At 39.5% G+C, this 27,118-nt stretch overlaps 4 non-coding genes across 4 annotated transcripts; 1 reads left to right on the top strand and 3 right to left on the bottom strand.

Moving 5' to 3' along the window:
* Positions 1-415: 415 nt before the first annotated feature.
* trnan-auu (transfer RNA asparagine (anticodon AUU)) lies at positions 416-489 on the bottom strand. The gene has a single exon. It is a non-coding gene; the product is annotated as a tRNA-Asn (tRNA).
* A 9,090-nt stretch (positions 490-9,579) lies between these two features.
* trnam-cau (transfer RNA methionine (anticodon CAU)) lies at positions 9,580-9,651 on the top strand. The gene has a single exon. It is a non-coding gene; the product is annotated as a tRNA-Met (tRNA).
* A 4,127-nt stretch (positions 9,652-13,778) lies between these two features.
* On the bottom strand, positions 13,779-13,871 carry trnar-ucu (transfer RNA arginine (anticodon UCU)). The gene is made up of 2 exons: positions 13,835-13,871; positions 13,779-13,814 (listed from the first exon to the last, which is right to left on the bottom strand). It is a non-coding gene; the product is annotated as a tRNA-Arg (tRNA).
* A 10,565-nt stretch (positions 13,872-24,436) lies between these two features.
* Positions 24,437-24,530, bottom strand: trnai-uau (transfer RNA isoleucine (anticodon UAU)). The gene is made up of 2 exons: positions 24,493-24,530; positions 24,437-24,472 (listed from the first exon to the last, which is right to left on the bottom strand). It is a non-coding gene; the product is annotated as a tRNA-Ile (tRNA).
* Between the last annotated feature and the right edge of the window lie 2,588 nt (positions 24,531-27,118).

The raw sequence follows: 27,118 nt of genomic DNA, 5'->3' as shown, positions 1-27,118 counted from the left end.
CCTCTGACCTTTCCCTTTCACCCTTTTGCATCCTCAGCTAACATATTTTAATATTACAACACAATTACAATAAATTGTACAGTATTTACAGTTTAAAATTAAGGTAAATATGTCAAAATATCAAAATCCAACTGCACAGTGCTAACAAAACAATCCTTGTCAAGTTCTCAAACAAATCTGCATTGTATTTTTAAAATATTTCAGCAGAGGATGTGACGTGAGTATAAATGACGATTCGACGATTATTTTTCTTGGGTGAATATGGTTTTCTGGGGAGTTGCGATGTTGGGCATTATTGGACATTTTTGACACGTGTTGAACAGTCGCATTTCCTACAAATATTAAAATGGCTATGGTTTAGCTGAGAAATCCAATCGACCTATGCGAAAACAATGTTTACATCGCAAAAGAAACCCGCCCCTGGGTGGACTTGAACCACCAACTTCTCAGTTAATAGCCGAACGCGCTAACCGATTGCGCCACAGAGACTGATGAGCGGAGTCTTTTCTCGAATCAAAAAAAAAAATCTCTTACCGTTTATTTTGCCAGCCGGCAATATTTCTTCTGCACTGATAACCAAGAACTGAATTTCATGTTTCGCAAGCTGTGTGAATTTCATCAAAAACAAGTTTTCCAGAAAGGAAATGAACACATGCATTTAACGAAATCAAGCCCTTTGTGAGTGCCCAAAATGGTACGTTCTGTACTACAAGATAGGAAGAAATACACGGCTGGGAGTTGAACCGGTGCTTTTGTTCAATTAAGAGGCACTTTAACCAACTAAGCTACGGTGACAGGACTTCCATCACCTTTTACAGCCACTTGGACACACCGCTCTGAGACATCTGCGTTCAGAAAGCGCTGAACCTGCTCTCAGAGCAAATTGCCTCTTTTACATACAGTAGCAGCCCAGACACTGAGAAACGAAGAGAACTGGCTTTTATCCGGCATTTTTCATGTCCAATGCGTTTGGCATCTCCCAAGGGCGACAGAGTTCTTTTGCAACACTATTTCTTCTTCTTTTTTATTTCTGTACGCTTTGATAAAAAAAAAAAATGAGAAATCGTGCAAGGGAAAAATGCCTTTTCTTTCATAGAGAAAACGTGCACCAGGAAATGTTGTGTTGATAAGAGGTGATTTAACATGATACGTGACCTAATTTATCGGAGTAAATGCTCACCCGCCAAGGTCTGGAGAAGTTGGAGAGTCTGGTGGATGTAATAATTATACGGTGTTGTGGAAGAAAACAGTCTTTCTTTGAATTCTCAATCAATCGGAATTTCAGTGCGAAACATAAACCCTTTGTCTGATTTAAAGAGATAATATTTTAAAACTCATAAAAAATCAGAAAACACATGTTTCTCACTTTGAAATTTTAGACGGGGCGGTATATTACTAGTAGCGACACTGAGTACATTATGGGGGAATTCCGGTTATGTGAAATACCAGCAGTTTAATAAATAACGCATCTGATTTTGGATCATAAGATTGTAGGTTCGACTTCTACCTGCCTCGTGTAAATTTTATTCAAGCTCCTCAGTAATAGATGTCTATTATGTAATGAACCCCACCTGAAAGCAAACATTGGGTCTGTTTCCTTTGTTTTCCAGCATGAAATAGCAAATCGTTACAAAAAGTACCTGCTAATGTCCAATAGCGTTTTTTTATTTCAAATTACATTTTCAGGCTTCAGACACTTTTTAATAAAACAAAAGTGTCCGGAAACTCCCTAACTTTCAGGTTTGCTTGAACCTGTATTAAAAGAAGTTATTTGAAACTTCCGGGATTCCATTCTCTGATGTAGCTGTCTCTAAAGACGGATGTGATGTTTTGCAGATATGAACTGTGCCTTCTCTCTTGTGTTCAAGGGTATTCGCTGTGTGAGATCCTAACTGTATGTCCAGTAGGGCTCTATTTTGTTTAGATTATCTATGTGGTGTACAGATAGAATTCAACTACATGGTTTGAATTCCGTGTTCAGGACGAGCAGAACCTGAAAAACTAAAAGAGACCTCGACGTGATTTGAACATGCAGCTGTCTGATCTGGAGTCAGACATGCTATCTTTGCACCATGAGGTCACAGCTGTCAGCACCTTTGAATTCCCCAAAGGAGACAAATCAACTTCACAAAAAAAAATATCCTGTGAAGAGCGCCGCTCTTCCGAAGAGAGTCTCTTCATCCCAGACCACATTTTATTCTTCCTGCGCAGTTCTTGTGCAGGTGTTATTCTCAATAACAGATCCAGGAACACTGACTGTTTTTCTATTTTTTTTTTAAATTAAGTACCCCATGGTGCAACGGTAGCACCTCTGACTCTAAATCTCCAAGTTCATTTTCAAAGTATATCGGAGTCAACTGATACTGATCAGGTTCTGCTGCTTAACCCGCAGTCTTCACCTTAAAGTTCAATTCCCCAAGCCTTCTGACCTTATATGTCCATCCCTTCTCGTCAAAACTTGTATTTTCACAGGGTACCCTACAGAAATCGCAGTATAGAATGAAAAACTCCAGTAGATCTCGGCCACTGTTGGTGATTTTCCTTTAAAAACAAATTAATCTCCTGAAATTTGTATCACTTTCACTGAGACCAAGGAGTGTTAAGCTGTACATGAGTCTTTGTGGCTCGGTTGTTAAGAAAAAGGGTGGTGGTTTGAGCCCTCCCAGGGACGCTATGAGCCTTTTAAAGTACACACCCGTCTCACTTTATCTCCACGGCCGGTCTTGTACCGCAATCAAATACAGAGCCCGCAGGGGGCAGTAGGCTCGCAAATATAGCTCACTGTGTATATAATGAAGAAGCAGAGGTTAGTTTCTTATCTGCGCGTTACAGGGTCTTATGCAACTCGTACCAACAGCTGGGGTTTGATCCCTGCACGGGCTATTAGTTGAAAGGCCATTGTAAATGACGTGTAAGAGATTTATAGATAGATACTTTATTGATCCCGTGAGGGGAATTAATCAAGCTTATCCAGCTGGCTTTTATGTTTCACACTAAATTGCGATCTTGAAACCAAGATAGTTAGAAATATGGAACACAACCGTTGTTCCCCAAGAAGGAAAGCTGTTTAACACTGATGTCACACCTTTTTCATCAACCCAGATTGTGAAGACAACTCTGCCCTGTCAAAAGAAAATGTTGCACAAAAGTTGGAAAGCACACTCTGAATCCATCTGTACTGTATATTTGATTTCCGCGAACCGTTCAAGGCTGCTTGGTGCTTCGCAAGCAAGTCATTTAACTTCATTTAAATATGGATGTAACCATAAATGTTCTTAAGCATGTTGTACTTTTGTCGTACTTTTTAAAACATTTTAACTGAGGACGCACGACAACTATTATACCTTGTGATACATGCAAGACATCTGTAAACGACGATGTAATTACAGTCAAATTGGCAATTAACAGAAAACCACAATTTGTATAATATTATTTCTCTATGTCGATGATCAGTTGAAGGATTTGAAGAAACTATATAATATTATTCCTCGATATCGATGATCAGTTGAAGGATTTAAGGAAACAGCAGCGATAGAAGGTGATTTTAGTTTTGAACCCATCTTTACACCTCAATAATCCATGTGTCCTCAAAAAAAGAAAAGACAGGCATGTTTTGAGTCTCATAATGATCATCTTCTCGATCCAAAGAAACGTATAAATTTGATTCCTTCCGTAGTATTTTGGATTTTCTTACGAAGATCTCACAAAGTATTGCCAGGATCTATATTTAGCGTTCTGTAGTGATAACATAGCTGATATTGATTGAGTAGAAATCTATGATGTATAGACAACTTTATCTGAAGCGAGAAATCCAAGAATGCTACTTATGAAGTGTTAGGATTCATACCAAGATATACTTTTTGTTTTCAACCCAAAATGCTGCTATTGCATTACACATTATGTGAACATTACCAGTTTTGGTAGCTTCTCTGCGCGAAACAAATTTACAAAACTGAAACTAATTACAAAATTACTTAAGATCAACCATAACAAAAAATTATAAATCAGGACTAATATTAATATCAACTCATATTACTACAGAAGAAAAGATTTAACTGAAATATTAATAATACTATGCAAGCCTAAAAAGTAGAACAATTCAATTTATATAATTTTTATTTTTTTTATATTTTGAGAAATGGGCTCACACACTGGAAGACACTAACGTTTCTCTTCCTTAGAGTACGTGAATAACAGTTTAACCCAAAATGTTTGGAGTCCAGAGGGAGGACTCGCTCGCTGAATGATCTCTCAAGAAATCCCTGGTGAGATTCAAAAGGTGTTTTTTTCAACAGCCACGAAAAGTTTGATGATCTTCTCTGGATTTTCTGAATATGACGTTAAATTAGTTCAAATCAGTTGGTAGTTAACAAAACTAAATGCTTTGGAGGTACATTTAAAACAGCAGAGCAACACTGTAGCACTTCGAGTGTGCCTGAGTTTAATTGTGTAAACCTGTCTCTCTATGAACACGAGCAAAGAGTTCTCACTCAACAGAAGACTGTGATGTGAGCACAGTAATATAAAGCACCTGGAGATGCGGGGGATTGAACGGATTGTTATATGCTTTAAGTGATGGCTGTACGCACAGAAAAAATCGACAGTACTGATGATTTGTTTTTTTTAGTTGAAGCACAGATTCTTTTCAAGATAATGGATAAAGGCAACCCAGTGGATACTCTAGTAGAATCTGGAAGACCATTCACCTTTGTAACCAACACAACCACAAGAACAACGTCAAGAAGCAAAATCAATTCCCCATTTAAATTTGACATGTGAGGTATTTTTTGTGACTGCTTGATGTAAACCCTATGATCTCTTTTGTACTTGGATAAGTTATTTCTGATGGAGCGCTATCCGCAAATATTTAATAAGCTTTACCCCTGCCGATGATTCGGCGTGAAGTATCACAGACAACTGCTTTCACAGACAAAAACAGCTCACCACCACAGCCAATATTAAATGTAGCTGCTGGCACACTACAATGTGCACTGGCTCATAAGTGATTTTGGCAGACGTTGCTCCCTATGTAAAGCTGAAAGTGCCAAAGAGCATTTCTGTTGAGAAAACATTTTTTTCTGCATTGATGTTAAGCTAAGGGAGCCTGTCTTTTTGAAATTCTTTCTCTAAACACCGTGTGCAGCCTCCAGAGAGACTAACAAATATTGTTTTGAGAAAGTGTCTCACACATCAGAAGACACTAACGTTTATCTATGTTAGAGTATGTGAATAACAGTTTAACCGAAAAAGCTGTAATTCTGATTTTGCTAAAATTCAATAAATCGTCCATCAACAGTAAGAAATTATAAAGAAAGTAAGAAATTGTTTTATTTAATAAACTATAAGACATGAAGAGAGTTTACAGGTTATATCCTTCGCTTTGTCAATTAATTTAAGCGTTCAGGATCCAAGCCCGTGTGTGGATGATTGTGTTTCTTGAATCTCTTTAATCATCAAATGTTATTGTTTAGTCCATCAGTTTTTCTCGGGTTGTACCATGGATATTTTATACACTCAATACTTTTCATGCTCTTTTGCCTTTTCCTTCACATACGGAAAAAGTTCAAGGTGTTCTTGTTGCTGTGCTCCACACCTACACGAAAGCACCTGTAACAGTACAGGACACACAGTGAGGAATTCGCACAGCTTTCAGCTCAGTGCGGAGTCCAGAGGGAGGACTCGCTCGCTGAATGATCTCTCAAGAAATCCCTAGTGAGATTCAACAGGTGTTTTCTTCAACAGCCACTAAAAGTCTGATGACCTTCTCTGGATTTTCTGAATATGACGTTAAATTAGTTCAAATCATTTGGTAGTTAACAGAACAAAATGCTTTGGAGGTACATTTAAAACATCAGAGCAACACTGTAGCACTTTGAGTTTAATTGTGTAAACCTGTCTCTCTATGAACATGAGCAAAGAGTTCTCACTCAACAGAAGATTGCGATGTGAGCACAATAATATAAGACATCTGGAGATGCCAGGGATCAAACCCGGGACCTCATACATGCGAAGCATGCACTCTAGCACTGAGCTACATTCTCTAGGGTGCAAATTGTGGAACTGACGTAAAGATGTGCATATGTTCACTGAACACAATCCACCCTTCACGAAGAATGCCTGCAGTTTCCCACTTTTGCATTTCTTCTACTACAAAGTAAATTCATGGGAATAATTTATTTTTATATCCAGTCACATGGGCAACGGTGGTTGATTCTTCAACAGGGGAGAGCATTTTTCTACATCCTTACTCGACTGTCTTTCAATTATGTTTTCTTTGAAATCTTTTTGCATCTTTTAAGTGCTTGCGATTAAATTACGCATAGAAAAACAGCAGTACAGTTGATGTTCATGGACCGATGCACACAACTCCAGTGATAAAGCCCTGTCTGTAAATATTGTAGAAGAACGTTAAAGGGCGAAACAACGCTCAAACCACGGATCATGTTGGATCGTGAAGGATCGTGTTCTTATTTAATATGTGCTTTTGAATTGCCTTGTCAATACACACAGGCTTTAGAGATGGACAAATAATTTACAGTGGTGTTTGTAAACAAAGATGGAACATGTTTTTTCTATACCAGGAAGAAAGGAGCAGACTCTTAAACTTTAAGAGACAGAAACAACACCTCGTCACAGCTAACACTAATTAAAACAACATCACAGCAGAAGAGTGAAGCCTTGAGTGAATCAAATTAGTTTTCATTGGTCGTCTGTGTCTTCATAACTTTGTAGGTGAGAGAGAGGATTGCGAAAATGTGCGTGTGCTTCTTAAAATTCCGCTTCATTTCGAATGCAAATAAAAACCGTTTTGTTCCAAGAAATCATACATTTGTCACATCCTTCATACTATACTTCTCTCTTGTATTAGTAAAGCATTTTGATTTAAACTGAACAATATATGAAAGGTTTCATCTATACACTTACACATAATAAGTATACGAATAAATACTTGGAAGAAGCCGTGGCTCAGGTATTAGAGAGATTTAAAATCGGATCGGAGGATTTAGAGTCCAGACTGCAAACCAACAGCTGACACAGGTCTTTTATAGAACCCTTTTGATTTCCTCTACTTTGTCCCTGTGATGTCATTGTCCTGCTCGCAGCCGAGCCCGACACACTTCTGGTTTTTGTCGCTGGGCGCACACCCTGCGGTCCATGCGGGTCCTAATACCCCAGTACAATGACGGGGACACTAAACTGTAAACAGGTGCCGTTCTTCGGCTGAGACGTAAAACCGAGGTCCTGACTCTCTGTGATCATTCAGGAGAATGGTGGTGGTGGAGGGGACTCCCCATTACCTGTAAAGTGCATTGAGTGGAGTATCCAGAACAGTGCTATATAAGTGTACGCAATAATGATTATTATTATTATTATTGTAATGTAAAATGCAATAAAAAATAAAAAAATATCAAACTTTGATTCAAAATAGATTAATGTAAAAACTGATAAAGTTAATGCTTTTTTCAGGGCTATAGCTGTAGCTGCGAGAAGGTTAAAAGCGCACAAGTGATCTGTCTTTCATCAAAGTAATTGCCGGAGCAGTAAGACGCAGAGCACCATCCAGCAGCTGTAGACGATGTTCGGGGAAGAGCTAATTCTGTTTTTAGCACAGGGAGTGAGAATGAGCTCAGTCCGGCTCCCAGCAGAATCCATCCTGGTTTGGTTACAGTGCGTCTGAGGCTCTTTGGATCGTAACGTAAAAAAAAACAATTGCTCACATCGTGTGATTTCCACGACAGGAAGGAAAGATATCACTTAAAAAAATCAGAACTGAAGATTTGGATCCTGGGCCTCAATTTGATCAAATTATTAAAATAATAATTATCAAAATATCAGATTGTGTTTCTGCAACATTTACGCCATTTGCACAGTACGCCATTTTAATCTAAAACAGTCACAACGAGGGCTTTACACGCAGTCTGGGGTATTTTCCCCTTTTATATTTTTGCCACTTTATATCGAACCTGTTATACTCCCAGAAGTGCACAGTAGCTTGTACTTAATAAAAATGCACAATTCACCACTGGTATAAACAGATGTGTGCCGTGTTTGCCTTTGTAAGCATTTGTTTAAAAAATAAGTTCACAATACGATAAAAACACAGAAAGCACAAACTTTATAATACAACAATACAAAATCAATACCAAATCATTATGCCAATTAAGTACCTATCCTTTGAAAACAGAGAACACCTTTATATCTACAATAAAAACGTGACATTTTTATCTACATTTGAATTACAAAGCAGACCAAGTAGTCGCTGAATTCAAAGTTCAGATCTTGGCCAAAACAAGAAAATCAGACGTGAGCTGAATTCGGAACAGGAACATCTACTTCGTCGTTTATTGAGCTTTTGATCAATGTCTGAATGAAACAGATTTGCTTTTTTAACTCTTTGATTAAAGTACACAAAAAGCACCTTCCTTCGAACCGCAATCGAACCAGCAACCTAAGGACTCCCTGCTGATTCCACTACACTCCTCCGCTCGACCAACTGAACTATTGAAGGGATGGCAGTAGGCTCTCTGGCACATACTGCCCGATGTAGTGAAATGTTCCGGGTGATTTAAATCCCACTTCGACATCAAGTTTCCAACTCGTTTCCTTAATCTTGTTTACCTTGAATTTAAGCCACAAACCAGGATTCTACTGTATAAACTTCCAGGGATATTACAAAATGTTTGATGGGGCATCAATCATTCCAGAAGAATTATTTTTCAGGTGTGAATAATTGTATATTTTAAGAATACATTTCTAAAATAAATCATTGGCTTTATTTACTAGTTTCTACACCTATAAAAATCTTTCTTTGATGTATAATAGACCTTTAACTATATATGTATAATAGTCTTCTAAATTTATCCGTATAATAGAACTCCAACCATTTATGTATAATAAACATATAATCATAGATGTCTAATTGACGTATAACGATATACGTATATTAGAATTTAATTCTAGACCAGTTACCGAGCACATTTACACATCTGGTATGCGTTTAATAGTCGTATATTCTACATCTTTTGCCCACTGGGATGTGCCAATTTTAACTTGGCAAACCAAGATACACATTTTCTAATGAAGCCTTAAATAAAAGACAGTTTGTTTCTCGAAAGCGTGTTATGTAAAAAAAGAGAAAAACGAAAATATATGGATGACAATATTTAAAAGATTAAGATTTTACTTTTGAGAAATTATCATTTTATATATGCAGATGCATTCGCTGGTTTTAGAACTTTGCTGTACTTCCTGAATCATTTTCAGTATTATAAAGTGGGTGTAGATTTTTCTTTCAAGTTAGGACGCGAGTGTGTACATGTGTTTGATTTTCGTTTCACTGATTCTCATTGAAGATTTGGGAATTAACGACGAATGAATCAGTTGCCTCGGAAAGCAGAAGGTTTGGTTCTGAACAATATTGAAGACACGCCCATGTAGAGCAGCGTGTGATGATTTGTACTTTGAAAGACCAAGTGCTCAAAGTGACGTCTGCGTTTACCGTTTAGACTTTTCATCTCGGGCGCACTTTTAGAAAGCAAAGATAGAGCAGTTGTGTTGAATCACATTATGACAGCTGTCAGCAGAGTGGCGCAGCGGAAGCGTGCTGGGCCCATAACCCAGAGGTCGATGGATCGAAACCATCCTCTGCTATGTGCACTTTATGCACGATTGATAAGCATACCATCAGTTTAATGAAGTGCATTAAAACTGTTTTTTTCTCTCGTGTGTATGAAAGCTTCACACTTAAGGTACTCTTTCATCTTTTCCAATAGCAGATGCCCAAATGTATCTTTGGTTGTTCTGCGATCCTTCATAGTTTCCTCAATTCCTTCAAATGAACATCCATATCAAAGCAATTATGTATATATATTACAATTAAGGTACATATTAAAAATATCAACGCACATTTGTATAATGCTCATTTAATAATGATTGTCAAGGATTGTCAAGTTCTCCAACAAATCTGTATTCTAATTTTAAAATATTTTTGCTAAGGATACAACGGGTGTATAAATGAATTCTCCCAACAGCCAGTTAAAGAAAAATTCCACACGTGAAGATGGTTTTCTTGGACATTGACTTAGGTACTTATTTGTTTACTTGTTGTAGCTGCACACGAGTAAAACGCGAAGATTTCCTGCCACATTCAAGAGGGTTTGCGAAGAAATCCCTTCAATTTTTAGCGGAGATTATGTTTACATCATCACAATCTGAAGCACGTCCCTGAGTACGTTTGACCCACCAGCCCTTTGTTTAACAGCTGCACAGGGACACATTCCCGTTGCTTTTCACAACTCACATGTTTGTAGTTAAAGAAAATAAAATACTGTCATTTTCCTGTATTTCTTCTGCACTGACCAAGAGTAACCAAGAACGTCATTTCATCTTTTGCAGGCTGTAATCTACAGAAAAGGAAGTGAATACTTGTATTAAGCTAAATCAAGCCGACAGAGATGCACTGTTGTTTTTCTCCATTTTTCGTTAAAGGAGAAAAAATCACTGGCATTTTTTTGCAGCATTTCTTCTGTCCTGAGAAGCAAGATTTGTATTTTATCTTTCAGAAGTTGTATGAATTTCTTGAAGTTCAGAAACAACTTGTTCCAGAAAAGAAATGAACACTTGCTTCAAAGTAAATCAAGACGTAGGTGTCTCTTGCTGTGTGTGCTCTTATCTGTCCATCTCTCTCTCCTCTTCTCTCTGGCAGTCTGTGCAGAGTATCTGAAGGGGATGTAACACCACTTGGAAAAGAAGAATATTTCTCAGGAAAATTCTCAGGCAGAATAAAAAATCATTATTCTCTTCTCAGTCAGATTCACAGCTCAGACTCACACTCAGACAGGATTTCAACTCCGTACTGCTGTTTATCCTCACAATCCAGAACCCGAAGATATTCAGACAATCAGTGCTGCTACATGAACAATATCAGACAGAACAGCCTGGACTCATGTCACATTTCCCCCTTTTATCTTTCCTCCCAGCCCTCTTAGAGACATAGAAGAGCTCCTGGTTCTCCTCTCTGTGAACTGGGCTCAGGGGTCACTGATCTGGCAGTTGTGGGCTCTGTTCCAGGTCGAAAGCAAGAAGGTTCTATTAACGCTTTCCAGGACTTCCAGCCCTTCAGTATTACTTTCTTTACTGTATGTCAGCCTCCCAAAATGTTTATAAATGTTTTATGAGTGTGGAATTATCTTATTATTTATATACAGTATTTATGTAATAAACACCAGTAGTGACACTATGATCGGTATATTGATTATTTGTAGCCGATGGTCCGATGGTCGTGTCTACAATAGTGACCATTTGACCAGTCTGTAGCTCTGAGCAGTGGGACTCAGATCACACAGAAGACCTGTCTGTGTGTGATTCCATACCAGCCCTGGGATTCAGCTACTCTCACAAATGTCTCACAGACCGTCTTATAAATTTACAATTAGATGAAGTCATGTAACAGTTTTACAGATAATTTAAATAATCAGACAGCAGTTTTGGCAGTGGATACATCTCCACATGGGGGAAAGAAACTGAAATATATGTGCTCACTGTAAAGTAGGAAGAGGTGGTCAGACAAGCAAATCAACTTGCAGATTATGTGAAGTGACATTGTTTTGTGTCAATCAGCTCACAGATTTCGCTTCATGTGCCTTAAGCTGTGCAATTTGTATGGTTGTTGAATGAGATTGATTTCTTCACAAGCCCAGTCAATTGCCAGTGGAGAGCTTGCCGACACACACCTTCATGAAGACTCTCTTTAAGATTTCATTGTCAAGTCGCCTCCTTTGCATACAATAGTAGCACCGACACTAAGAGAAAGGATGAGAAATAGCGTTTATCAAGCGATTGCAGTGTTTGTTTCACTGAGGATCCTTGTGTGCTGAACTGGCCTCTGGAGAAGTGTAGTGCAGTAAAACAGAAGGTTTGTGTCACTCAAGATTGTTACAGAACAGAACAATACAATTACAATACTTTTATGAGAGTAAATATGACTGGTGCATCACAGTTCTTATAATGGTGAAAACAGGAGCACCTTCTCTACATTTTTGACTGAAGTATTTAAATGGAAAGAAATACTATCACTATGCAATTCATAAATGCAATTGACCTCCTCTAAATGTTCTAGTTTGATGAAACAATGTATGGAATTAGGTGACAATATCGGAATTCATTCAAATGCACAGGATTAATTTTCAGCAACAAAAAAAGTGCTCGGAAATATTTTACAAGAATGAAACCTTACATTCACCTAAATAAACATTCACCATCTACATTAGCAGAGAACAGTAGGACAGAAGGTTAGTGTCACTGGACACTGCATCAGAGAGGCCGATCTCTTCTCCCTCATTATGCAGGCTTACCCACTCATGATGAACTGTCCTCCAGCGATACTCAGCTGCCATCATCGACTCAGACATGATGTTCATGTACATATTATACCTTAATATGGCACTGCGTTACAATAATTTGATCAAAACAACTGGTGAAAAAAAAGATAAAGACTTTGTCCAAAAAAGAAGCATTTATACCTTTCCTCTCCTACCAGCCATTACAAGTCACCTAGTTTTTAATTTAGAGCTAGATTAAAGCTCTAGTCTCTTTGGGGGTGTGAGTTGGAATCCCACTGCTGCCAAATATCTCCAACTATCTCAGTGTTAAGAAGCAAAAAACACACATTTGCTGCAGAAGTAACAGGAGAATTTGTGCCATTCAGCCTCATAGCGTGATGTCATTTTCTCATGCTCATTTTTAGATGCTTGTGATCGAATCTATGATTCTTATGAGTGTGCCCTCCATAAAGGTAGCACAGATATAACGTGCCAAGTTTTCAGAGAATCGCATTAAATACAGGTCAGAAGAAGGCGACAAAGTGTCCGCTAGGCAGTTCAGCTATTTCAACGGTGTTCTCTGTTGTTTAGGTCCAGAATGACACCCGTTACAACCAGGAAACACACAGTGTCAGGCATCAAAAAGACTTCCCAAAACCCTGATCCTCTCCTTGATCCGGTGATGGCATCCAGACATTTCCTGCAACAAAGCCAGGATACGGTCTTCAACAACACGAGTGAAAGGCTAATTCCCAACCTTTGCAATCCTTTGCAAAGAAGGACCGCATGTGCTCAGTGTTAAATGCGCTGTTCATTATTATTATTAATAATAATAATCTATACATTATATAGTGCCTTTAAAGGTGGCTTTTCAAAGTGCTTTACAGAATGAAACCAATAAAGTTAAAAAATACACAAGATAAGCAGGATGAGAATACACAGTTAGAGGAGACAATAGATGGTGGTATTAAATACAGTAGGAAAAGAGGGGTAAAGAATAGTTCATTAAAGGCTCTTCTAAAGAAGAGGGTTTTGAGTCTGGATTTGAAGGAGTTTAGAGAAGGTGACTCTCTGATATCCTTGGGAATAAAGATCCAGAGCTTTGGTGCAAAACAGGAGAAGGCCCTGTCACCCATAGAGTGTAGATGGACTGGGGGACAGATAGGAGACCAGAATTAGAAGAGCGAAGGTTGTGAGGTGGGGAGTAGGGCGATAACCCAGACAGGTACTGTGGTGTCAAGCCATGGAGAGCCTTATAGGTGAGCATGAGGATTTTGAAGTTGACAGGAAGCCAGGGCAAGGAGTCCAGGACAGGAGTAATGTGATCACAGTCCAGTGCTAATTTCTTTCTTGTGGCTGCTGGTTCATTTTCAACTGTGGACTCTTAAGAAGTCCTTTATTTGACTTGATCAACACTAATCCCTAGAGGATTTTGAAAGGTTGAATCAAAATGATACATGACTCTGGTGGGACTCGAACTCACAACCTTTGAACGACTTCATTCTATCAAAGCCTAGAAGTCCAATGCGCTCTCCATTGCGCCACAGAGCCAACCAATACATTGTTATATAAAACAGCTACAGAAAGCTGTAACTCATGCTTCTCCCGTTGTCTTTAAATTAAGCTCCATAAATATTGACAATGAGTGGCCTGTTGTCTATGAATAGATACCGCTGGGATTCACACCCAGGGTCTCCTGGTTTTTAGTGAGGCGTCTTAACCAGCTAAGCCATGGTGCCAAACCTGCTAAATGTTATCCACAACTTCAAACACCTGTGAGAAACGGGCAACTGCAGTGTTACGCCTGCTGGCTCAACAGATAATCCTTTTCGAAGTTTAAGGAGAGGATTTCTTTGTCAATTCAATTAAACATTTTAGAAATGCTGAACGATTGATGTGTTTCACGCGCAGAAATATTTTATCATTACGTACTTTTTCTGTGCAGTTAGTTCTCCTTCAACTCCGCCCAACAACAGAGGTCGTTTTTAATACAGGAGTAAAGGCACATTGCACATCAGCAAAACATCCCGTACAGGTTTAGGGAGAGCGACATCAGTGATTGGAAGGTTGGAAGTTTCGGGTCACTTTTTTTATTATAGATTCAAGCAGCCCTGAATACCTTTTCAAGAAACATTTCAGAATCCCAGTCACGTCCAGTATGATTGCTACACAGGTCTACAGTATACAATCAGAATACTGTTTGTGCATTATATAAAACACACCGCCCAAAGCATTTCTAAAACAGGAATTACATGTTTCTGAATGGCCCTCCTTTATAAATAAAATAAAAGGTCTGAAGCCTGCTCCAAAGAAGCACTATATTCAGAGCTGACAAAGATGTGATAGGAAACATCTCGGAAAACGAAGATGCAGTCATTTCCACGCGTCGCACAACAAGAGCTGAACCCACCCGACGTTCTCCAAAAGAGTAAGGTGTAAGGAGTGTGGCTGGGTGGTCTAAGTGCTGGGTTTGTGCTCCATTTTCTTCACTGGGTTAGGTTTGAATCTTGCCGCTGCTAAGTGTTGGTGGGTTAAGACCTTCCTTCTATTGCGACGTCAATGGGTAAAAGCTTTGCTTGGCAGTCTGTCGAGAGACTGAACTAGGTGTTTCAAGATAGTCTTTGTCAGCTTAACATCAAGGCATAAAAAAGCCTCATTTTGTGTTCCCAACTGCAATGCTCTTTGGTCCCTTCAGCATTATGCAGGGAACAACATCTGCCGTGATCACTTTTGAGTCAGTGTGAATCGTAGTGTGCCGCAATTGTTTTTAAAATTGGTTCTGTAGTGTAAGAAAAACCGGCCGTTCAGGGACGCCAAATATGTAACTGTAGTAGCTCTCTGAAGGCAACAGTTCTGTAGGGTTTGGGCATTTACTGAGACAATTATTAATTGTAGCAGTAAATCACAAAGTTGATTCTTTTGATGGCTTTAGAGTCCAACCATGCGACATAACTCAAACAACGCACACACACAGGTGCTAATACACGAGGATACATTTATTAATGCATAGAATATGCATGTAAACCTAACAGATCTTATCGAGAGGGTTATCAGAATACAAAAGATATATATTTAATCAGTTACAAAGTGTTACACATATCAAGAGGACATACGTTCAGTATATCATTCATTAAGACCGTTTCGTAAAGTGAACTTGGTTACAACTTCTACATTAGATACTCAAAACAAGTACATAACTCTTAGGAATTAAATTGATATCAACTGGTTGGGATAACAATTGAATTCTCGAGCTGTAATGCAGTGAAGTTGAATACTCATCCAATTTCCGGGGATTCAGATCTCCTACGGGCACAAAGAAACAGTTGCAGGCTGTTGCTGTCCAATCCGCGCTCTCTGGCTCGGTGCCAGGCTGTGCTGTGCGGCTTGTGACGGTGCACTGCTGATGCTCACTGTTGGCTTTAACTAGCAAAGTTTGTGCACAGGAGAAAAGATGACTGTGGGTCCCAGAAAGTCAGGAAGAGGACCGGTTCGTTCCTGATGAAGAGCTAGTTCTGAATAGTGATTCAGCTGTCCACAGTTCCGACCTGTTCACGAGGCATGCTGCTGGTTACTCTCTGGCAACCTCCACTCTAGACTCTTAGAACAAAGGAAAGTTCTGGCACTCGGACACACTGGCCGTTCCGTGGTTGTCCGGGCTGAGTCTCAGGATGGTCAGGAGGCACGCTGTGAGAATGTCCTGCCCTTGGGAGCCTTCTGCTCCTGGGCCGTCCTGCCCTGGAACTCTCCTTTGAATTCCCTTTAGAACAGTCCACAGAATCCTCTCCAGAATCTTACTGAATCTCACTGAATCTCCCTGAATCTTTGTGTTGCCTGTTTTTACCTGGAGGAACTTCAGCTCGATCAAGGTGAGATGTGAGTCAATTACTCCTGACACTTAGGAATGCAGTCCAGATGTCCAACTGGCACTCCCTAGACAGATAGGCACCAATGGATGACCATTGATCATGATAGCCAGGCTTAGCTAAGTGCATCCCCCTTTGGGAGCTGTCCTTATCAGGAACCTTAAATCAGCCTGCATGAATAGTTTCTCTGTGGCTGCACCACAGAGATGAACAGAGAAATGGGGCCTCATTTGGGAAGGCTCAGAACACTTAATTCTTTCTTATTAATAAGCCTCGCCGCTACAGTAGGCATGGTGCATTTGTCTGTGAAACTTGAATGCTGTGCTTTTTCACGCAGAATCATCGGCAGGAGCAAAGCTTATTCAATCTTTGCGCACAGCTCTCCATCAGAAATACTTTGTCCAAGTTTTGAAGAGATTGTGGGATTCTCTGCACACGTTCACATCGCGTACCTCAGACAACACCACCATTCGATGGGAAATTGATTCTACTTCTTGCAGTTGTTCCTGTGGTTGCGATAGTTACAAAGTTGCACTTTCCTCCACCTTCTGCTATAGTATTCATTGGGTGAGCTTCATCAATTGGCTCAGAAAGGTCAACTGTGCTTCGGAAAAAATCAGCAGCAGTGTCTTTATTTTGTCGGTGAGTATGGCTGTCTTTTAAAGCACATGAAAAACACGAGTTTGTGGATTTCTCCAAATAGCAACGAATTTAGTTGTGCAGAGCCTTACTGCTTTCAGAGGGTCTTTTACCGACGCTGCTGTAGTAGAGAAGTGACATAATCACAAACGCAACCATTTGTGCTGGCTGTTTAACTAAGTATTAAGCTTTTTTAACTATCACATGATTTTAACTAATTTAACATCATCTCCAGAAGAGCACCTCGCACTGCTCACTGAGCTGATGTATGTGCTCATTTCTCAAAAAATTAAATATCATCTGAACTGATTTTTTTCTACTTTAAATGCTTTCCTACTCTTTTAATATTTCAGTTAAATCTTTTATTTTGAAGTACTTTCCATTGATATTAATCCTAGTCCCGATGAATGATTCTGGGACATGGTGCGTCTTGAATAATGTTCTTATAGGCTTCAGTTTGGAAAAGTGCGCTCTCCAGAAGCTACCGAAACCTCTAATGGTCACACAAAGCTTAATGCAATAGCAACGTTTGGGGTTGAAAAAGAATATAACTTGCTATGAATACGAACACTGTTCCAGGAGGCGTGTAAGGACTATTTTGGCTCAGATCACCAATTTACCTTACATTTCTACTCCATTAATATCGCTATTGAGTGCTAAAGGTAGGTCCTGACAATACTTCTTGAGATCTTCTTTAGAAAAATTTAAAAAAATATATTTCCAGTACTAAACAAAAAGTAAAAAATACTGATTACGTGCAACTGATAAAATCTCTCTTCCAGGGACGTTGTAGCTACATGCAAATTACAATGGAAAACTTTATCAGCTTTAAAAGTTTCTTTTGCATTTATAAGACGATCAGCATGACACTCAAAACATACCTGTATTCAGTAAGCGGTGAGTCTGCTGGCTGAGCAAGTTGCCTCCTCTACACACAATAGCAGCCCCAACGCTAAGATAAATGAAAAGAAATTGCTTTTATTGGGCACTTTTCATATCCGATGAGCTTGACATCTCCCAAGGGCGATGGAGTTTTTTTGCGACACTGCTTTTCCCTTTTTTCTTCTTTCTGTACTCTGATGGAAAAAAAAGAGAAATCATGTAAGGGAAAAATGTATTATTTTCATGGAGAAAACGTGCACCAGGAAATGTTTTGTTTTGAAGAAGTGATTTAACATGATACATGACCTAATTTACTAGAGTAAATGCTCACACTGCAAGGTCTGCTTTACTACAAGAGAGAAGTAGAGTGAAAGATGTCATAATTGCACTGCGTTGTTGAAGAAAACATCTTTTTCTTTGAATTCTAAATCAATCAGAATTTCAAAGTGACACACAAACCCTTTGTCTGTATTAAAGAGATGATATTTTAAAACTGATAAAAATGTAGAAAACACGTTTCTCACTTAGAAATTTAGGATGGGATTATTACTATTACTGGTAATTACTAGTTGCAGTGCTGAACTCACCATGGTGCAATTCAGTTACATGATTGGCCAGTGGTTTCATGGATAACGCGTCTGATTTTGCATCATGAGATTAGAGGTTCGACTTCTACCGGGTTCGTGTGTTTTTAAATCAGGCTACTCAGAAATAGATGTCCATTATGTGAATGAACCGCACCTGAAAGCAAACGTTGGTCGGGTTTCCTACTTTCCTGCATGAAATAGCAAATCGTTACAAAAGCACCAGCTAATGTCCAATAGCATTAGTCATTTTAATTAACATGAATATACTGTAAGGTCTTGGTACATGGGATTGGATTTCATCCACAATTTAAAAAAGGGCAAATTATATTTATAGGCTTCAGACACATTTTAATACAAAAGTGACCTAAAACTCTGTAACTTTCAGGTTAGTTTGAACCTGTAATGAAAAAGGGGCCTGAAACTTCCATTCTGTGATGTAACTGTCTCTAAAGTCGGACGTGATGTTTCACGGATGTGCAGTGTGCCTTTTCTCTTGTCATGTTCAAAATGACTTGCTGTGTAATTTCCTGAATGCGTGTCCTGTACTGCTCTGTTATTTCATTTAGATTATCTATGTGGTGTACAGATAAAACCAAACTGTATGGTCTAATTCCTGGGTTCGGCACCAGCTGAACCTGAACATACATCATCCGATCTCAACATGATTTGAACACACAACCTTTTGATGTGGTATCAGATGCACTACCATCACACCACTCCCCATAAGTGCTTTTAATTCCCCCAAGGAGAAAAATATTTTTTTTTCATTCTCTCCTGTGAGAAGCGCCGCTCTTCCAACGAGGGTCTCTTCTTCCCAGACCACAGATTATTTTTCCTGTCCGGCTCTCACACAGAGAGCAGACACACTGTCTCCACTAATGTGTTTACTACATCTATAGATCTGACCCCCTTACAGCCCTGATATTCCTGGACAGGATCCCATATTGAGCAGTATTTCTCACGTTCTGAACTTACAGTGTGTACACAATGTACTTTATACACAAAGTAAGTGTTTTCGTAACTCTTGGTGTTTTGTCAAAATGTTACTGGCATGCCAAAATCGCCCCCTCAACTGAACAGTCCCACCCCCCTCAGTTTTGGATAAAAGGTTTGGATAAAAAGTTTTTGAACACTTTCACTTACTTAACTTGAGCCGTAAAAAATAGTTGTACTTTGTCAATGGTCAGATAACTACACTAACCCCGAATTCACAGTTATTACATCAGACTGTTTGATGTGCAGGAGGGCTATCTGTCCAGGAACAGCACGTTACATAGTGTCTATGTTTTGGGGTGTCAACATTATTATGACCTTATTTGCTCAGGTGGACCAATGCCTTGCAGTAGTTTATCCTTATACTTACAATCGTTATATAACTAGGACTGTAGTTATAGAAGTTTGTACTTTCTGTTGGTTTTACAATGATTGCTTAATGATTCAGAACCTCGTTACCGTTGATATTGTTGCAAAAATGAACACATATGGTTGATGCTCCAGGCAAAAATAATCACGTGAGTTCTGATGAACGTGGAACTGTTCTTCATCACTAAATACCAGATTGCTTGTCGTTATCTTCTAACATGAAATACTAATCAGTGGCATGCTTGCGAGAATTCACTTGGATGGTTGCAATGGCTCCGTTTAAACCGAAATATCACTACCCCCCTCAGGATTTCAGACCCCCCCCTACAGATCATTCCCCTGGTGCCAGTCCTGGGTATAATGATGAACATAGCTGCCTTGCAAGCAGTGAATCTGGGTGTGATTCCCACCTGACCCATCAACAAACCTTTTCCAATGAATCTTTGATCAATTTAAAAAAGTCTTGAAGCTGGTAGGCTAGGGAAGAAGCACTGTTTGAGTGCACTGAGGAAAATGTGCTACTGTGCTGTGCTGCTCCAGTAGCGCAATTGGTCAGGTTGTGGTGCTTTTATAGTGGAGTTATACCGAGGTTGTGAGCTCAATCATCACGTGGAGTAGGTTCTGTTTTCAGCTGCAGAAACGTGCTGTTGAATTTATGTCGGTTCTTGTGTTACTTTTTCCTCTCGATGGAGCTGTATTAATGCAGGCACACCTGCTTCCATGTCAAGTTATTTTATCGTTGCTTACAAACCAACACACTGCAGACACCTCTGATATTGTCACTGCTTGTGGGCCACGTGTTCCTGCTGTCAGCCTAACATGATCATACACCTATAGAAATATTACTGCTGTAATACAGGAGCGAAGAAACAAAACGAAAGCACACCAAGTTTAAAAAGGTCAAAATGTGTCAAAGCCCTTCCTCGAGGAGAATGGGGTTCAAACCTACTTGTGCAGAGTATCATGTATTAAGAGGAGATTGCCTTAACCACTAGGCCACCTCCATACACACTTCAGCACCCTCCGGACATGAGTTGCCTCTTTCCCCATACTCAAGGGTAATTTTCCTCTTCCACCTACAATTTCAACATTTACCTTGTGAGATGTCAAACCACAGAGCCTGTGCTGCGCTTCAGTGTTAGCTGTAGTGGACACCCCATTGAACATAAAAAGCATATTGAACTCCTTGGACATAAGCCATTTCTCGTCACTTGCCCAGCGAGCAGGCTCAGCGCACACTGAATGCAGGTGTCTCAGAGCAATTGAGATGTGTACAAGTGGCTGTAAAAGGGATATCTGATGCCAGTGCCATGGCTTAGTTCTCCGACGGCAGGCGTAGCGGCGCGCCGGTTGGAGTATTCTCTGTCGCATTTAATGGCAACGTCATGGCAACGTCAGCTCAAACCACCAAATGGAGACAGGCGTGCCGACAAGCTGACCCTGCTGATGCGGGATTAACACTAGGATGCGAGAATGCTGTGGCTTAGTTGGTTAAAGTGCCTGCCTAGTAAACAGGAGATCCTGGGGTTGAGTCTCAGTGGTGCCTGTCTTGCCACACAGTTTATCATTATGGAAAGCAACATGCTTCTACATTAAATTTAATGGAAGTGATCATTTAATTTTTGGAACAACTTGTTTTTAAAAAAATCCATACAAATTGCGAAAGATAAAATACTCATCTGTTTTGTCAGTGCAGAGGAATTACTGCCAGCTGGCAAGGAAACAAAAACGATATTTTTGTCTTTAGCCAAAAACCTGTGAATGTAGAAAAAAGGTGATGTGCGTTAGTTTTTATGGCACAGTCAGTCCGCATATCCTTCAGTTAAACATAACGTTGGTAAATCAAAAGTCCCCAGAGACGCATTTCAAATTAATCGGACCTCAACACCGTCTCCCCTAAATGTGATGGGGTTTCTTTGGATGTCCTTAAGCATCCTGATAGTTGCAGAGATTTCAAACTTTTGGCTAAAGTCAAACTACAAGAAGTTAATAGTTGAGCGCCTAAGTCAATATTTCTGGGAATGTGACTATGTAAACTTAAATAGTATTCAAAATATTGCAATTTTGTTGTAGTTTAAAAAGATATTTTAGCTGGGGATCCTCAAATGATGAGGGTAGAAAAGAGAACTATTCGACACCATCAGGAGTGCTAAATGTGTGATAAAAGTGTTTTTTAATCACAAAGTGAAAATAGTGAATTTGTCTTTCACTTAGATGTTCATCAAAAGCTCATTAAACAATGAAGGAGAGGCTCGTGTTCCAAATTCACTTCGTGTCTCATTATCTTGCTTTGATTTTTAAAATGTTCACTGTTGACTATACACTCTTCCTAACACGATTAAAGAGCCAAGTTTAGTTCAGAGGTAAAGCATCTCATGCATCGTATGAAGCTCTGTTTTCTATCACCAGCGTCTCCACTCTGATTTCTTTTTAAGCGCGATATATTTTCTGTGATTTCTTTCGTTTGAATGCCCTCATGTGTGAATTTCAGCACAACACATAAACTCGTTTGTTTTAAAGAGATGCAATTTTTAAAACAGACAAAATGAAAGACTTATTAACTAAATACACATAGAAAACGTGCACCTAATTGAGAAAATTTGGACTGGGGCGATGTATTATTGTAGCGGCGCAAGCTCACAGTGGTGCACTTGAGGAATGCGGTACAAGGGCCAGTGGTACATTGGATAACGCATCTGATTACGGATCAGGAGACTGTAGGATCGTAATGCTCTTAAACCCAGTACCATAACCGTAGTGTGTTCAGTCCTACACAACCTTTCTATCGACTGAATAAGCCTCCTGTTCCATCTCCATCTTCTTCCCACACATTCCGGCTATTTCAGCACCGTTATTGTTGGACCACAGTCACAGATACGTAAGGGACACTATTCTGAAGAACCGTCTTAAATAAATAACGTTGCAAAAGGTAACAATAATGTTTTCTTAACGTAACCTTACATTTGGCCGTACAATACAATTTTCTGTACCCTCAAATAAAACAAAATCTTACTGCTTTCTCCTGAGAAACACAAGTTTAGTGTTAAATCACAATAAATAATACAACAAATATACTAAACTAACACCCAGATATGACAACACACAGCTATGACAAAACACATTGAAGACTTAAAAGCCCTTTAAATTTGTATTTCCTTAATTTCCATGCTCTTCCCTTTCCATTCTCTTCCCTCGTAACAACTGAAAACTGTTACGAGTTCGGTAATAGGGACCGAACTAGTGAGTGAACCCACTTGCAGGAGCGAACAAAGCCAAGTCGTAAACCGAAAGTAAACCGTAATCGTAGGAACGAGCCGAGAGTCCAGGGGGAGCAAGATATCCGAAAGGGAACGTGTACCGAAGCCGAAGTGTGATCCGAAGTCGTAGTCCGTAGAGCAATCCGAGAATCCAGAGGTAGCCAGTTATCCAAGACAGAGCGAAAGTACCAATCCAAGCCGAGATCCGAAAAGCCGAAGTCCAAAGGGAAAAACCGTAAGCCGAAATCCAAGACAAACACAGAGTGGAAGAAGCGCAACCAGGAAGCTCGATAGGGAAAACCAATCCTGAGCAACGAGGTAGGGAAGGACAGGTGTTTAAGTAGGATGAGACGGGGGTGTGGTGGTGAATGGGAAAACTGATAGGTGAACTGATGGATAGGGGCTACACCTACTTCTGCCTCCTCCGTTGCCGAGAGGCAGGGATCGTAACAAAAACGAACTATAATAAAGACTGTATATGCATTACTTGTAATACAGCTACTAATAAAAATATACATGGAACTTAATTATTAATAAATAACACTTTTATTAGTAAATACATGTAATGATAACATTCATTGTGAATATTTGTGGTGTCTGGAAAGCAATTTTAGTTAAATATAATAATAATTTTCAAGCAAGTGGTGCATAAGCTTGTTACTTAATGAGTACATTATTTCCATTACATTCAAGACAGTTCTAATGTGATCGATTGTTCTGCTTAGTCCGCTACTGAGTAGCTTAAAACCTATGAAGAGGTGGTTTAAGCTAGACTCCTAATGCAGTAACATCTAAAGGGCAGCAGCTGTTATTTTAGGTTTGTTGCAATTGAGAACAGGTTTAGTACAGAGCTGCTGACAAATTTCAGTGGAGTTTATTGTATATGGGTTTATTGCAATTGATCCATTGTAGCAGCAAGGAAAAACAAACTTCACTTGTGCCTTTTAAAAAAAGGGAAACAGAGTAGTAGTTTATGTGGTAATTTCAGGTACAATGTAAGAACTAAAGTTATCTACTCCCATAGTAATGCGTGGGGTCCTATAAATAGAAAAAAAAAATGTAACCCGAAAACACAACAAACACAAAACGAGAAGTCTTCCAGGAACCTAGGTAAATCCCTGTAGTAGTCTAACAACTACAAAAAAACAAAAAACAAATGCAACAACTTCAAAAGAAAAAGAACATTAAAAACAAAAACACAGAGTCTAATTCGAGAGCTTTTTCAAGTCTTCAGTGCTCCTCTCGTCTCAGTAGACCTCTCTCATATATTTGTGTACAGGTCAGCTGGAGGTACACAGCTGATGTTAATTTAAGTAGGGAGCTGCGTCAGAATGCATGGGCTTCAAAGGAAAAAGTCAAGGTTTATTCCATGCTGAAAAGAGAAGGAAACACAATGTTTCAGCTGTGGAGCCTTATTTGATTGTGACTCGAAGTAAACCTTTACTTCTTCGTTTGATGTTAATTTATCTCCATCAGATACCTAATAATATCTAAACTTGACAGTTGCTTTCAGTAGCTAAAGACGCTGCTCCAGGTGAGGCTCGAACTCACAACCTCGGCATAACTTCGCTGTGCACTGCTGTATAAGTACCGCGCGCTGACCGATTGCGCCACTGGAGCTGTGCAAAGTGTGCTCCTCATACAGACTGACGGTGCAAAAACACAGGGTGAAAACGGTTTCGGTTGTGGATCCATCTATACATGGGAAACACTGAAATAGCAAGGAGAATACAAGAAAAGAAACTGAAAGAATTGTGCTAACAGCAAAGGGGGACGGAGGGAGGTGGTCGGTAAATCAGCCTGGTAGATTGTTTGTAGCGACATTTTTGAGTCAATCGGCACACTGATTTCTCTTCATGTGCCTTGAACTGTGCAGTTTGTATTTTCGTTGTAGATAGGTTTCTTCAGAAGTCCAGTAAATTGACAATAATGGAGAACTAGCTGACGCACCCCGTCGTGAAGACCCTCTGTAAGGTGATTACACGTTTCATTTTCAAGTCGCCTCCTTTACACGCAATTGCTTCCTCGACACTGAGAGAACATGAGAAATGGCTTCAATTTCAATGTGAAGCGCAGTTCAGGCTCGATGGCTTCATATCTCCAATCAATCAAATAAAATTGCAGTGAAGCGATCTAAATAAGACTCTGAAGTACTGGGAAAGATGATTATTTTGAGCGTGCCTCCCAGGGTCTGCTACGAGGCTGAAGTTGGCTTCTTATTCGCCAGCTTCTTATGCGTGTTTTTCGTTCCACCTTAAATGCTGCTGCTGTGATGTTATGTCGCCTTTCGCCTGTAGATGGCTCTCTTCGATCAGTACTAATCCGGCTGGAAAACTGTAGACATCTTCACTGAAAGGGAATATCCAAATAGCGACTGTCCAAACTATATTTTTGTATGGAATATATTTCAGAAAATCGCAAACCAATTTTAAAAACTCACCATAACACAGACTTACACTGGGAAAAGTGATTGCACTTTCTGCTTATTTCTACGGCCTCCCCCCCGATTATGAAAATGTCTCACAGTTCTGACAGTGACGTGTGAAAGACAATGTAACAGACTATCAAAATCCTGAAGTACAAACAATTTTAATGCACCAGTTTTTTAAATATGACCCTCTGATCTTGGCATGTCAGAATACATTGGGAAAAAGTATGGCACGAATTGCAATGGCACGCATTGTTGAGAATATCACTGACCTTGCCGATATTTGCAGGGGATACGAATGTTTTGCACATGTTGAACTACAACATGTAAAAATTGAGCTCCTTAGTCAATATCACTGGGAATGTCCAATAATGACGTACATCAGTAGCCTCAAAGAAACTTAGACTCACACATGGAGTTTTATCTTTGTATGGAGATTGGGAGAATTAATTTATACTCTCGTTGCTCATTAGCTAAATTATTTTAAAAATATGACACAGATTTGTTTGAGAAACTTGTAATTGCCTTAAAGAGAGTCTTCTTGAAGATGTGCACCAGCTAGCTCTCCACTGTCAATTGACAGGACTTGAGAAGAAACTGTTCTCATACAACCAACATACAAATTACACATCTTAAGGAACATGAAGAGAAATCCGTGTACTAAATAACATAAAACTGTCGCTGCAAATTATCACTAAGCTGTTTTATGTATCTGACCACCTCTTTCCTACTTTGCAGCGAGCACAATTCTTTCTGTTTCTTCATTGCTATTTTACTGTCTCTTTCCCCCATGGGGAGATGGATCCACAGCCGAAACTTTAGGTCGGTTCCTGTTACTCTGTCCGATTGAAAGAGCTGTATGAAAGGCACTCCCATCTCTGCAGGAAAGTTATTGCTGCTCTCAACACAATATACTGCAGCCAAATGTGATAGCGATACTGTCACTGCCTGTGGACCACGTGTTCCTGCTGTCAGCCTATTATGTCATGTTCATCCACACCCAGAAACATTACTGCTGTAGCACAAGAGTTATAGGTGCAGTCGACAGAGCATGAATCTCTTAATCTCAGAACTGTGGGTTCAGTACCCACATTGGGTCCCTCTGTGTCAGTTTGATCCCCCAAATCCTCCTAGCATGACCTGATGGTATAACAGTGATACCCAGTACCCAGTGTAATTCAGCTTTCTTTCCACTTGATTCAGATTTTGATCTGAAATCATCGGCCGAACAAAAGTTTGTCTAAATCGAGGGAGATCTGCTCTCAATCAAGTATTAAACACTTCAGCATTTACTGTTTGAATACCGCACTTTGTCAAAACACTGCCGCTTCTTAAGCTAATAAGTAACGGTTTTTGAGCACGCATTGTATTGTTAATGCTTATATTAAAAAAGCATAAATTCACATAATGGAATTTGGACTGAACAAAGTAGTCCAGCCCCTTTACAACATTACATACCCACTGATTAAAGCTTAAAACTACAGTAGCAGGAGTAATAATAATGGCAAGAACATGTTTGGAGTTCGGCATTTCATTTATTCTGCGGAAACATCGTATCGGAATGAACTGCCCAAGATAAAAGAGTAATTGCGGCTTCAGATCATATTTTCCAGAGCATTGCGTTGTTCTGTTCATGCTGACTACACGCTTTAAATTTGTCATTTACTGCAAGCGTTGCTTTTCCAGATTTTTCTGAAATTCCTCGCATTTGACTTGACTTGAACTTTATTGCCATATGTAACCGGTGCTGGTACAATGGAATCCTTACTTACAGAAAGTC

The sequence above is a fragment of the Lepisosteus platostomus genome, chromosome 5 (assembly GCF_059453375.1).
Source record: "Lepisosteus platostomus isolate fLepPlt1 chromosome 5, fLepPlt1.hap1, whole genome shotgun sequence".
Lineage (NCBI taxonomy): Eukaryota > Metazoa > Chordata > Actinopteri > Semionotiformes > Lepisosteidae > Lepisosteus > Lepisosteus platostomus.
This window is presented reverse-complemented; position numbering and strand designations above follow the sequence as displayed.